This window comes from Sapajus apella, unplaced genomic scaffold, assembly GCF_009761245.1.
Source record: "Sapajus apella isolate SASKATOON/1434 unplaced genomic scaffold, GSC_monkey_1.0 scaffold31, whole genome shotgun sequence".
NCBI classification, from domain to species: Eukaryota; Metazoa; Chordata; class Mammalia; order Primates; family Cebidae; genus Sapajus; species Sapajus apella.
In genome coordinates this window covers 16,642,708-16,655,043 of record NW_022436971.1, presented here as the reverse complement: position 1 = coordinate 16,655,043, position 12,336 = coordinate 16,642,708, and the positions used below count along the sequence as shown (strand labels likewise).

Genomic DNA, 12,336 nt, shown 5'->3' with positions numbered 1-12,336 from the left:
ATGAACACTGGAACTTACTCCTTCTACCTAACTGTATGTCTGTACTTAACCAGCCTCTCTCTATCACCCCCATCTCCTGGGCTAGTTTCTTCACTTCAGTGTCTGAGTTTCCCCATCTTCAAATAACTGCACACTCACACACAATGGGATTAAAATAATGCCTAACCCATATGAAGCCCATAAATATTAGCTGTTTCACATAATAACAGAATATGATCATTTCTTAACCACCCTTTCTTGGTAGATTCTCCTAACCTAGATTGTTCTCTACTATGGAATCCTTTTTATTCCTTCATAACATTTTATTAAACTTGTAATTTACATATTTACCTGTTTACTTTGTCTTTTTTAAGCTACACCTGCTGGAATGGGTTATAATTACCTGTTTAATAGCTGTCTCTCCCACTAGGATATAAGCTTTTAAGAAGAATGGATTATTTTCTTTTATTCTGTATCAAATACCCAACACTTAGCATAATAGCTGTCCCATACAAGACACTATATTTCTTGAATAAATGAAGATCAGTTGAATCTATTGTCCACAGTATTTTCTGTGTAACGGGAATATAAGGCTATATATTCTTTCAAGCAATTAGCAAAAAAATTAATGTCTCAACACCAGTTTTGAAGATGGCAGATGTAGCCAACAGCAATGTCAGAACAAAAAATTTGTTGTAGTAAGCTCATTTTTAGAACTTGCCGATTTAATAAGCAAAATTTTTAAATGTATTCAAAATTCTTTCACTAAAAAGCCAATCAGTTAATAGATGCACCCTGTAACTTTTCTCCCATCACCGACACAGTACAGGAAAGCAACAATAGTGGCCGTGCTGCCCAATGCTTACTTCATATCCTCCAGATATGACACAGTAAGTTCCTGAATGTGGCCCCTCCCATGCCCCTCTTGTCCTCCTCCCACTTAAGTCTCCAGCAACAATAATCCTTATGCAGTCCCCAGAGCCTACCCTAATGCTGACATTCCTGGGCCTGGGTGGCAGCCCTTGCCCCTTCACACAGAGGCCTAAGTGGTCCTCCTGAATCATGTCTTCTTATGATCATTCTGTGCTCAAAACACCCCAAAAGCTGTCCTCTAGCTCAAAATAAAATCCCAGATCCCTACCATTGCCGACAAGGCCCTGCTTGATGTATTCCACCCCTTCCCCACCTCCCTGAGCTCAACTCTTTCTGCTCCTTCTCCCTGACTCTGCTCAGGCCACAATGAGTTTCTGTACATATGTCACCTCATCAGAGCTTCCCTGACCAATGTGTATAAACAGCCCTCTCCCCATCTACTATCTCCCCCTTCCACAGCCCTACTTTACAGGTCTTCTTTATAGCACTTAGCATCACTCCACATACCACATACTTTGTTTTTGGTCTGCTTCCCCCAGCCAAACAAATGCAGCTCAGTGAGAATAAAGACTATCTCTGTTTTTTTCACTGCTGAATCTCCGGCACTTAAGAGAAGTGCCTGGTACACCACAGAACCCAGTATCAGTCGAAAGAATGGGCATGCCCAAGCTGACCTAACTATCTGGAATGCCTGACCCAACTTTAACATTCTTAACAAGCCAAAACATATCCTTCAAAACCCCACTCACAGGTCACCTTTAAACTAACTCGTGTGTGTGTGTGTGTGTGTATTGATTTTTATTGAGACAGGGTCTGGCTCTATTGCCCGGGATGGAGCCTCAAAAACTTCCGGACTCAAGTGCTCCTCCTGCCTCAGCCTCTCTGAATACCTGGGACTACAGGTGCACGCCAACATGCCCAGGTAATTGTTTATATTTTTAATATTTGTAGAGACAGGTCTTACTATATTGCCGAGGCTGCTCTTGAACTCCCAGCCTCAAGTGATCCTCCTGCCTTGGGCTCCCAAAACACTGAGATTACAGGTGTGAGTCGGCATGCCTGGCCTCGAACTAATTTACGAAGGGCTTTCTCTCTCCTTCGTTCTTATATCCCCAGAACCTATTACAAATCTAGAACAAGTAGAAACGTAATAGATAACTGTCAAATTGAGTAACTGCACAGGTATACTAAAGATGCCTCTTCTGGAGGACTTTGCCCACCCACAGCTCCTGTTCCCTCCATGGCCATGTTCTCATGTTCTCTACCATCAGCCATCCCCAGGGATGGGCATATTATGATCCGTGGCATTAAACTGTTGAAAAAGATAAGCTGGGCCAATCAGACTTCTCTCTTTAGAACTTGGAATTAGAAACCAGAAGCTGAGCCAGCCAACATGGGTCACCTATAAAATGGCATGGTTCTGAGACAGCCAGTTGCAAAGAGAGAACACAACAGATATGAACAGAAAAGGCACTCTGCCTAAGAGAACAAATATGGCCCCTGAGAGGAGGTCAGGGCTGCAGTGAACCAAGATCACACCACGGCACTCCAGCCTGGGTGACAGTGCCAGACCCGGTCTCAAAAAAAAAAAATAAATAAAAAGTTGCCCCAGGGAGATGTAGAAAATGGAGACACTTGGGATCCTGACTTCTTTCTGACCCTCATTCAATCCTATAATCTCCTTTTCCTTGAAGTAAAAGATTAAGTTTCTGTTCTTTGACTTGTAAACAACCCTAACACAGTAGCACATAAAATGGAGAAACTGACAGTTCTTGAGGAAAAGCAGGAAGAAGGGGATGGCACATTCACACACGATCCTATAAAAATTAGTCTCCCGGCAGTGTATGCGACTCAAACTGGAAAAACAAAGATCAGGGCCCTAGATACCAGCTGAAGAACCACCAAAACAGAGAACACACAGGAGAGGCAGTGGGAATGGAGAAGAAACGAGAAGTACTAACTCGAAAATATAAAATCCCCAATATTTGAACTTTCTGACCTACCAAAATATCCAGAAGAGATATTCTGGATATAAAAACTAACCATGTGACAAGTTGGAAAAGAAAACAGGTGGAAGATGACCAGATGACCAGCAGAGGTGACTGACGAATGGAGCTGCCCTTAACAACAACAGAAAAAGAGCAGGAGACCTTTCTCTACTTTAGTTATGCCTCCCTCTCCCCCACCCCGGCTGGGTGAACGGGGCTATAGGATGCTTTGGCCAGGCTGAATTTGAAATGCCCCAGAAGAGCTAGGTTGGAGAAACCCACCCTATACTTGGAAAAATATATCGTTCACACTGTGTGTGAAAGATCTGGAAATCATTCACATAAAGGGTGTAGAACAAGGATTCTCAAACTTGCATGCATCAAAATTAATAGGGAAGCTTGTTAAATACACATATCCCTTAAGCTCCTCCCCAAGAGAATCCCATTCCCTAAATTTGGGGCGGTGCTCAGAAACTGACATTTTAACAAGCACCCCAAAATAATTATGATGAAAGTAGTCCAGGCTAGTAAAGCCAGAAGAGAACAAAGAAAACACCTGGCCACAGCATTTCCCAACCTGGGCTCTGCACTCAATATCCCACGGTGGTTTAAAACGGTGTCGATGTCTGGTCCTCAGTGTTGTCAAAATGTGGACAGGAATGAACCTCAAGGGGTGATTCCCGAGCCACACCTCTAGCCGAAAAAAATGAGAATCTCTCAAACGCTAAAAAATCTACATTTTTAACAAGTGCCCATAGGGAGCAGAGATGGCTGCATAGTTATTAATAAAAAATTCTTCATCGGTTTAAACCTACCAACTTGAAAAAATAAAAATTCCAACATTACAGAGTGAGGAAGAAACGACTGTCCTATAAATAAATCTTGAAAGCACGGAAATCAATGGCTTGCACTATGTTGTCAAGGCGTTTAAAAGCCTGCACAGGACAATGGAGCAATGGAGTCCACGATGACCGCGAGGGAGAAAACAATACCTCCCGGCCCAGGGAAGCCTAGGAAAAGAAACCCATAACGACTAGCGCTACCAGCTGAGGGGATTCTCGAGGTGGTGGGGAGGCTGCCCGGCAAAAGAAAAAAAAAAAAAAAAAACGCTTTTACCAACACCCTTCACCCCAGCCCACCCGAGGGGCCCCTGAGGAGACAGACCACCTGAGATTCCAAAGCCGAGGGACCTTCCCCGCGCTCGAGCAAACGCGAACTCGCCCCGACAGCCGGGGCCCGAGCGTCTGCGGCCCGCGCCAGGCCCTTCCGGAGGCCCGGGGCCACAGCTCGCCCCTCCCGCGCGCTCCCCGGCTGTCCCACCTACCCGCCCGGCGCCCCAGCCCGGCCTCGCCCCCGCCTCCTCCCCCATCCCGAGGCAAAGCCCCGCGGGCCGGCCTCCACACTGACCGTCTCACAACCTGGTCCTCAGCTCGGGCGGAAGCGGCCCGTTCGGCTGCAGGCGGTGTCAGAGGACGGGAAAGCGAGAGACGGCGACTGCAAGCGCGTCGCCCCCGCCACGCCCGGCAGCCATATTCCTCCCTCTCCGCGAACTGACAGATCACGTGGCCTGGGGCAGGGGCGGGGCTCCGGGTAGCCACGCTCCCTGGGCGTGGAGGGGAGGGGCGTAGAGCAGGCAGGGCAGGAGGGGCCGTGGGGCGGGGACACCCGGGACAACCCCCACCCCCGCAACGTTTTTCGCTGTCAGTGTCACCCTTATTACAGTTAATTTTTGATCCCTATTTGCCATTACAATCAAGCTTCTTCAGAGAAATAAACTTCAATTATAACTTCAGAAGACACTGCACACTCATGAGAAATGAAAGCCTGCTTTAGCAGCCTTCTTCCGGATGGGACCTCCGCCTTCCACGGGGCCTGTGGTTTACATTCCCGGCCTTCCAAGGCTCCCACCTCCTCCCCTCACTCCTTCAGCCTCCACATTCCTAGGCCTTGCTGCCAACAAGCGTCAATCTGGATTTTTTAAAAGGTCCACGGATGATTACGACGTGCATAGGTTGGGAACCATCGAAAAGCACACACCGATGTGTCAACCTGGCAACTCAGGAAAAAGCCAATAAGGAGCCTGGCTTCATCAGAAGTTGGTGTGGGCTGGGTACAAGGGCTTACACCTGTAACCCCAGCACTATGGGAGGCCAAGACAGGAGGATCCCTTGTGTTCAGGAGTTTGAAAACAACCTGCACAACATGGAGATACCGCGTCTCTTTTAAAAAAAAAAAATATATATATATATATATATATTTTTTTTTTTTTAACACACACACACACACACAAAATTCGAAACTTAGCCGGAAGTGGTGTTGCACACCTGTAGTCCCAGCTACTTAGGAAGCAGAGGTGAGAGGATCTCTTGAGCCCAGGAGTTCTAGGCTGCACTGAGCTGAGATCACACCACTGCACTCCAGCAAGGGCAACAGAGACCCTGTCTAAAAAAAAAAAAAAAGTTGGTGTGTTCCTCATGAAACAAGGAGTGAATAACTCACCGGGTACAGTGAAGTCCTATATGGTGTAAGTTCTTCAATAACGGCTTGCTAAGGCCAGCCACTGTAGTAAACAGGGGAGGGTGGGTCAGGGGTGGGGGGTTGGAAGTGTGGTAGATGTATTAGTCTGTTTTCACACTGCTATAAAGAACTGCCTGAGACAGGGTAATTTATAAAGAAAAGCGGTTTAATTGACTCATAGCTCTGCATGGCTTGGGAAGTCTCAGGAAACTTATAATCATAGCAGAAAGGGAAGCAAATATATTCTTCTTTACATGGCTGCAGGAAGACAGGTGCCAAGCAAAAGGGGGAAAAGCCCCTTATACATCTAACAGATCTCATGAGAATTCACTATCACAAGAACAGCATGGGGAAACTGATGCCATGATCCAATCACCACCCACCAAGTGCCTCCCTTGACACATGGGGATTATGGGAATACAATTCGAGATGAGATTTGGGTGGGGACACAGAGCCAAACCCTAACAGTAGGGATATAAGGATGAAGTCATCCTCAGAGTGGAGGACAAGGAAACAGGTTAAATGTGCCTTATTTAACACAGCCTTTCTGAGTCCTGACCATATCCTAGGCACTGTGCAGTAAGAAGGTAAGCATGGGGGATGGAATGGCCAACTCTACTTGGGGTCCACTAGGAAGATGCACAAAAGAGGGCCCGCCACCCACAAGCTGTAACTGAAGTAGAGTTTATCCATCACAGTCAGTTGGATGGGGCTGGGAAGAATGTTCAGGTGGGGGAACAACACTACTTTGGGAAAGAAGAGAGATGAGAAGGAGGTCGGCCCAAAGTTTCAGGAACTGTAAATATTTGCCAGCCGTGGGGCTGGGGTGGCAGCATGGGAGGGGGCAGTAGATGGAGCAGGGGCCAGCCTCTGAAGAGCCTTGAGTGTTAAGTACCATTTGGGATTTAGTTCTAGGGAAATGGAAGGCCACTGAAGGGATTAAGAGAGTACAGAATTTGTCCTATGGAAATACAAGGCTGCCTCCCCCAGCAACCCCTACCCTTCCCACCCCACCAACTCCATCTTTCCTCAGACTCCAGCTGTTTCCCTCAATCCCCTCCATCCTCCTCTTATCCTCCCACCACCTCCTCCACACTCTGTCCCCATATCTTCCCCCAACTTCCCCCACCCCCTTTTCCTCCCACACCACCCTTTGTCCTCCCTTGTCTTCCTCCAGCCACCCACACCTCCCTAATCCTTCCACCACTTTCCCCAGTCCTTTTGTCCTCCCTCATCCTCTTCCCTCCCTCTCTTGGTAGCACAGTTTAGGACTCCCTTCTGGAAATATTCCTTCTCCTGGGCTTCTATTGCATTTTTCTGGTGGCTCCTTCTCAGAGTCCCATGAATTGTTGACGTTGCAGAGTTTGGTCCCCATTGGACTCACCCATGCCCCTCCTGCCCACCCTTCCTCCTGCATCACTAGTTTCAGAGCCCTGGCTCCATCCCTAACCCCCAAAACAGGAAGTTGGAAGTCATCTTTCCCCTGATTAAATGGTCATTTAATCAGCCCATCACCTGACTGTAGCCACTTTCATCCCTGTGATCTGTTTAAAGGCCTCAGAGCTCCCAACCAGGACTATCCCAATAGCTGCCAGCAACTCTCCCTGCCCCCTCCCAGCGGCCCTGCTAACCATTTCTCCATGAGCTTGCCAGCTCATGCCACTTCTTTCATTAAACTCTTCGGTGCCCTTCAGTTTCCCTAGAACAAATTCCCAAGTGGTACTTAACATGCAAGGTCCTTCAGAGGCTGGCCCCTGCTCTGACTCCTGTCCCCTCCCATGCTGCCACGCCCACCCCAAGGCTGGCAAAATTTACAGTTCCTGGAACTTTGGGCCTTCTCATCTCCATTCTTTTCCAAAGGGTTGTTCCCCAACCTGGACATTCTTCCTGGCCCCATCCAAACGATTGTGATGGACAAATTCTATTTAAGATACAGCTCAGGGAGTCCCCTCTTTTGTGAACCTTCCTAGTGGACCCCAACAGAGTTGGCCATTCCATCCTCCATGCTTACCTTCTCACTGCACAGTGCTTGGGACAGCATCAGAACTCAGAAACGCTGTGTTAAATAAGGCACATTTAACCTGTTTCCTTGTCCTTTCCCCCACTCTAAGGGCATCCTTATAACTCACTAAACCTCCAACCTCCCCCCACCAACACCCTGCCCCATTTACAACAGTGGCTTCCCTTAGCAAAGCCATTACCAAAGAAATAACACCATTTAGGACTTCATTGCATGTGTTGGGGTATTCTCTCCTTGTTTCATGAGAGTATGAAACCAAAATATCTGAAACACGTCTCAGTCAATTAAGAAAGTTTATTTTGCCAAAGCCAAGGAGTACCCGCGACACACTCCCTGGAGGTCCTGAGGATGCGTCGCCAAGCTGGTCAGGGTACAGCTTGCTTTTAAACATTTTAGGGCTGCATAATACATTAGTCAATACATGTAAGATAGACATTGGTTCCATCTGGAAGGGCTGATGGCTTGAAGGAGAAAGGGTGCTTCCAGGTGATAGGTGGATTTGAAATTTTTCTGATTGGCAATTGGTTGAAAGAGTTACTATCAGTAGAAAGCGGTTTACTTTCCACGTTTTAAGATCAAGGTTTTATGACTCGTGAAGACTCCAAGTAGCAGGCTTCAGAGAGAATAGACTGTAATGTTTCTATCAGACTTTAGGTCTGAGCTGATGCTAATTCTGGAGGGGTGTACTGAGGCCTGACTCCCTCTTCAGTCATGGCCTCAACTAGATGTTAACTCTGGAATGCCCTTGGCAGAGAGGAGGTGTCCATTCTGATGGTTGGGAGGCCTTAGAATTTTATTTTTGGCTTACAGGGGGCACATGAACTTCTGCTGAACCCATCCAGGCTCCTTACTGGCTTTTGCCTGAGTTGCCAGGTCAAACACATCGTGGGTGCTTTTCAGTGGTTCCCAACCTATGCACATCGCAATCATCCTTTTAAAATCATCTTTTAAAAAATCAAGAGTGATGCTTACTGGCAGTGAGAGAAGTAAAACAGTTCCTTTTTAAAGTTTCCTTTCTTATTAAAGAATAAATCACAAGTGTGCTAATAACTCTCTGTTAAGCCCTACCCTATGTAGCTGTTAGACATGCCATGCTTACAGGCACATAGCACATTCTATGTCCTTGTACTTTAATCAAAATATCTGTACTGGGCATGCTCACAGGCATGTCCCAGCTCCCCATTGCTTTTAACTGTTTGGAAAAGTTTTATTAGCCAATCAGGTTTTAGTTTAAATTGTGAGGTCTGGCTCCAGCCAACAGAGATCAGACACAGCAGTAAGGATAACCCCAAATGTGTAAGGGATAAACTTATGTTTTCCTTTGTTCATTGTACTTTTGTGACACCATGGTTAGCAAGGGTACCCTTCCTGCAGTTCAGGAAGTAAAAATTGTGTTGCTGAAAAGAAACTTTGTGTCAGTGCTAATTTTTCTTTGCAGCACCGAGCTTCTATTTCCAACAGCTGCAAGGCCTAGGAATGGGGATTTTAAAAGATGTCTCCAGCTGATTCTAATGAAACACCACTCTCAGACTTAGTTTCTGTTCCACTGTGTCCAAATCAGTGATTTCAAATATGAACATCTCTTTTTAAGGTCAAGCAATGTTTGGAGGACCCGCAAAGGACAGCAGGTGTCCTCCTAGTTTCCACTGATTGTGAAAACGACACAGGAATTGCAGTTTGTGTTCTCGAAGGGATCTGTAGCCACAAAATGGGAGCCTGTGCTCCAAACATAAGGAACTATGTGAATAGTCGGCGAGGTATTTGACAGGTTTTCTTTGTGGGTTTGCAGACATGGGAAATATGGGTTCTCTATCAGAAGTTGGTCACTGCAAGGGCTCACTGTAGGTGCTAGTTAGTGAAATGACAACCCAGGGAGAAGAGGCTTCTGAAGCCTCCACTTCCCCCATTAAGCTCCACTTTGAGAAGGGCCACCCTCATTCTAACCCCCACCCCACCTCTCTACCCCACCTCATCCCCCAATTCCCCTAGTGCCTCTGCCCTCGTAATTTCTGTAACTCCAACCCCCTACAACAAGCCCAGGAGACGGGCTTTAAGCAGGTCCAGGCTCATGTCTAGGCCGAGCTCCGCCCGCCGGGTGTGAGCTATACTGGGTGTGGATGAACCTGCCAACTGAAACATATCTCTTTGAGGAACTTGGAACACAACAGGGAGCAAGGCAAGAGGGGAGCAAGGGGTGCTGGCCTCTCTGACTTGGGTGGTCCAAGCACTGCTGAACTATCCTGGTGGGTTCTTAGTGAAGAACTCTGCAAATGTCCATCTCAGAGGACATGGCAGGTTCAGTCCTATACAATGATAAGACAGCTGTTCATGCCACCTGAACCCCCTGCTCCTCTCCCCAGCAAATAAGAATCCCTGAAGATACACAGCATGCAACTTGTTCTTTCTCAGGAATGTTTGCAAAGCAATCCAGATAACAGCCTGGAAAGCAGTTACTGGAAACAGGCTCCACTGAAGCCACATTTTGATGGAGGAGGAGAGGAGGGTCAGGTGCCAGGCGTCTCAGCTGCAGAGGGGAGACGCCCTGGGTTCACTATTTTTGTTATTATACTGGGCCAGGCATTTAATTACTAAAAATGATAATTTGCAGTGACTAAAAAAGTGGCAAGATAATGTTTTATGATGTCAAAATGACACAAAAAATTATGAAAACTATGAGATCTACTCAAAATTCCTCCAGGGATGGGAGGCAAGAGGTCTATTGGCCCAGGTTTTCGCAGGAGTGGTCCTGAGGAAAAGGCAAGTTGCTTTGCAATCCTGCTGTACTGCATTCACCTGTCTCAAATGATGGTGACATTAGGCCAGGCGTGGTGGTTCATGCCTGTAATCCCAGCACTTTGGGAGGCCAAGGCAGGCCAATTACCTGAGGTCAGGAGTTCAAGACCAGCCTACATGGTGCAACCCCTTCGCTACTAAAAATATAAAAATTAGCTGGGCGTGGTGGCACACACCTGTAATTCCAGCTACTTGGGAGGCTGAGGCAGCAGAATCACTTGAACCCGGGAGGTGGAGGTTGCAGTGAGCTGAGATTGTACCACTGCACTCCAGCCTGGATGACAGAGCGAGACTCTGTCTCAACACACACACACACACACACACACAATTCAAATGATGGTAACATTTAGTAAATTATATCTATTTTGATACCAATATTTCCTTGCTCATGCCAAGTGGTTTCTTTCATACTTACTAGCTCTAAAACTCGTATTTTGCAAAGATGTAACTATTGCAAAATATAACAAAAATTCTTTCTCCTCAGTTTTGTTTCAAATATATCCCTCCTTCTATCTTCTTTGGTTTTTCTCATGGTTCATGGAGCCTAAATCTTTCTGGCAAATGTATCGCCAGGGTTTTGCTCCAGCGGAATCACTCAAATCAGTTTCAGGGTCTGGCTTCTCAACTTGCTATGTGGTTTTTATGTAGAGGGGAAAATATGAGTTGTATTTCCATTCCTCACCACTCTCCCCATCAAAACTGTAATTTAAACACCCTTTCATCTTTTTTAACAGTATCAGCATGCTGAAATAATGATTTTAACGGTCCAGCCTTTTTACATGGTTTCAAGTTCAAGGTAATTACATTTTGCATAGAAATCTCAAGATGTTTTACGTAACATATTGCTTTAAAAATTGTTCTTTTCTGATTACAAAAGGAATATGTGTTCATTATAAAGAATTTGTAAAATGCATAAAAATTTGAAGCGATAGCTGCCCTAATCTTATCACTCTGACTTCTTAAACAGAGATTTAAAAAATAATCTTTATTGGCTGGGCCCAGTGGCTCACGTCTATAATCCCAAAGCCAGAGTTCACTCACACCACAGATTCCCATGAAAGAGAACTAGAACTGGAATCGAGACATTAAAATTGCATTCAGTCCACTGGTGCGTTCTTAACCCCATCAGTTCTATGAGAACTATTGGTTAATACTAATTTTAACTGTGCCATACAAATTTTGTAATTTGGATCTGCCAGTTAGCATGTTTTGAAATTTCACCTGCCTCCTATCTTCATCATAAAATGTAGTTTTATTTTATCATATGTTAAAAACCAAACCATTTTTTATCTTTTTTTTTTTTTTTTTTTGAGATGGAGTTTCACTCTTGTTGCCCAGGCTGGAGTGCAATGGTGTGATCTCGGCTCATTGCAACCTCTGCCTCCCGGGTTCAAATGATTCTCCTGCCTCAGCCTCCAGAGTAGCTGGGATTACAGCTGCCCATCACCAGGCCCAACTAATTTTTTTGCATTTTAGTAGAGGCGGGGTTTCACCACGTTGGTCAAGCTGGTCTTGAACTCCTGACCTTAGGTGATCCGCCTGCCTCAGCCTCCCGAAGTGCTGGGATTACAGGAGTGTGCCACCTCACCCAGCCAATATTTTATTGATAAAGACATATTAATCATTTAGGTCAGCATGCCATTTAGCAGCAGTAGCTTCAGTTTATCTTGCTGACGATTAATGAGTGGGGAGGATGTGCTGCAGATGGGATAAGAAAGGATATTAAATCATCTTCTAGGAGAAGGGAAAGCAGCATGAGTGACATGGGCTGAACTGTTTGGCACTGCTAGGCACTACTAAGGTGAAATTAGGCAGTATGATGATGTCAGCCACCCAGGTGCAGGAGCAGGTGCAGCTCTGGATGCCCATGGATTTCAAGAGGGCTGGCTTAGCTTTGTCGGGTGAATCTGATGAAGGGAAACAGGAACAGAGGACTTGAAGGGATATGTAAATGATGATTAGAATTTCAGACCACAGAGTCTCAGTGGGGCTTTCAGTAGGACGAGCTAAGATCAATGGGGTAAAAGTACGGTGGTAAGCCGATGGATCTGGAGAGGGAGTGAGATGGAAAGTTGGGAGATGATCGAGAATAGAATGCTTGAAAAGAAGACTACTGGTAACAACAAGGTCTAAAGCATGTCTATTTGTGGCTTACATAGAAATGGG

The 12,336-nt window shown here is 46.0% G+C and overlaps 1 protein-coding gene across 12 annotated transcripts in view; it reads right to left on the bottom strand.

Moving 5' to 3' along the window:
* The window catches only part of KIDINS220 (kinase D interacting substrate 220), a 120,802-nt gene extending 116,397 nt beyond the window's left edge, over positions 1–4,405 (bottom strand). For all 12 annotated transcript variants that reach the window (XM_032294209.1, XM_032294207.1, XM_032294211.1 and 9 more), the window contains exon 1: positions 4,248–4,405. The gene's annotated coding sequence lies outside the window, so the exon portion shown is untranslated. The remainder of the gene's footprint in view (positions 1–4,247) is intronic.
* Positions 4,406–12,336: the final 7,931 nt, after the last annotated feature.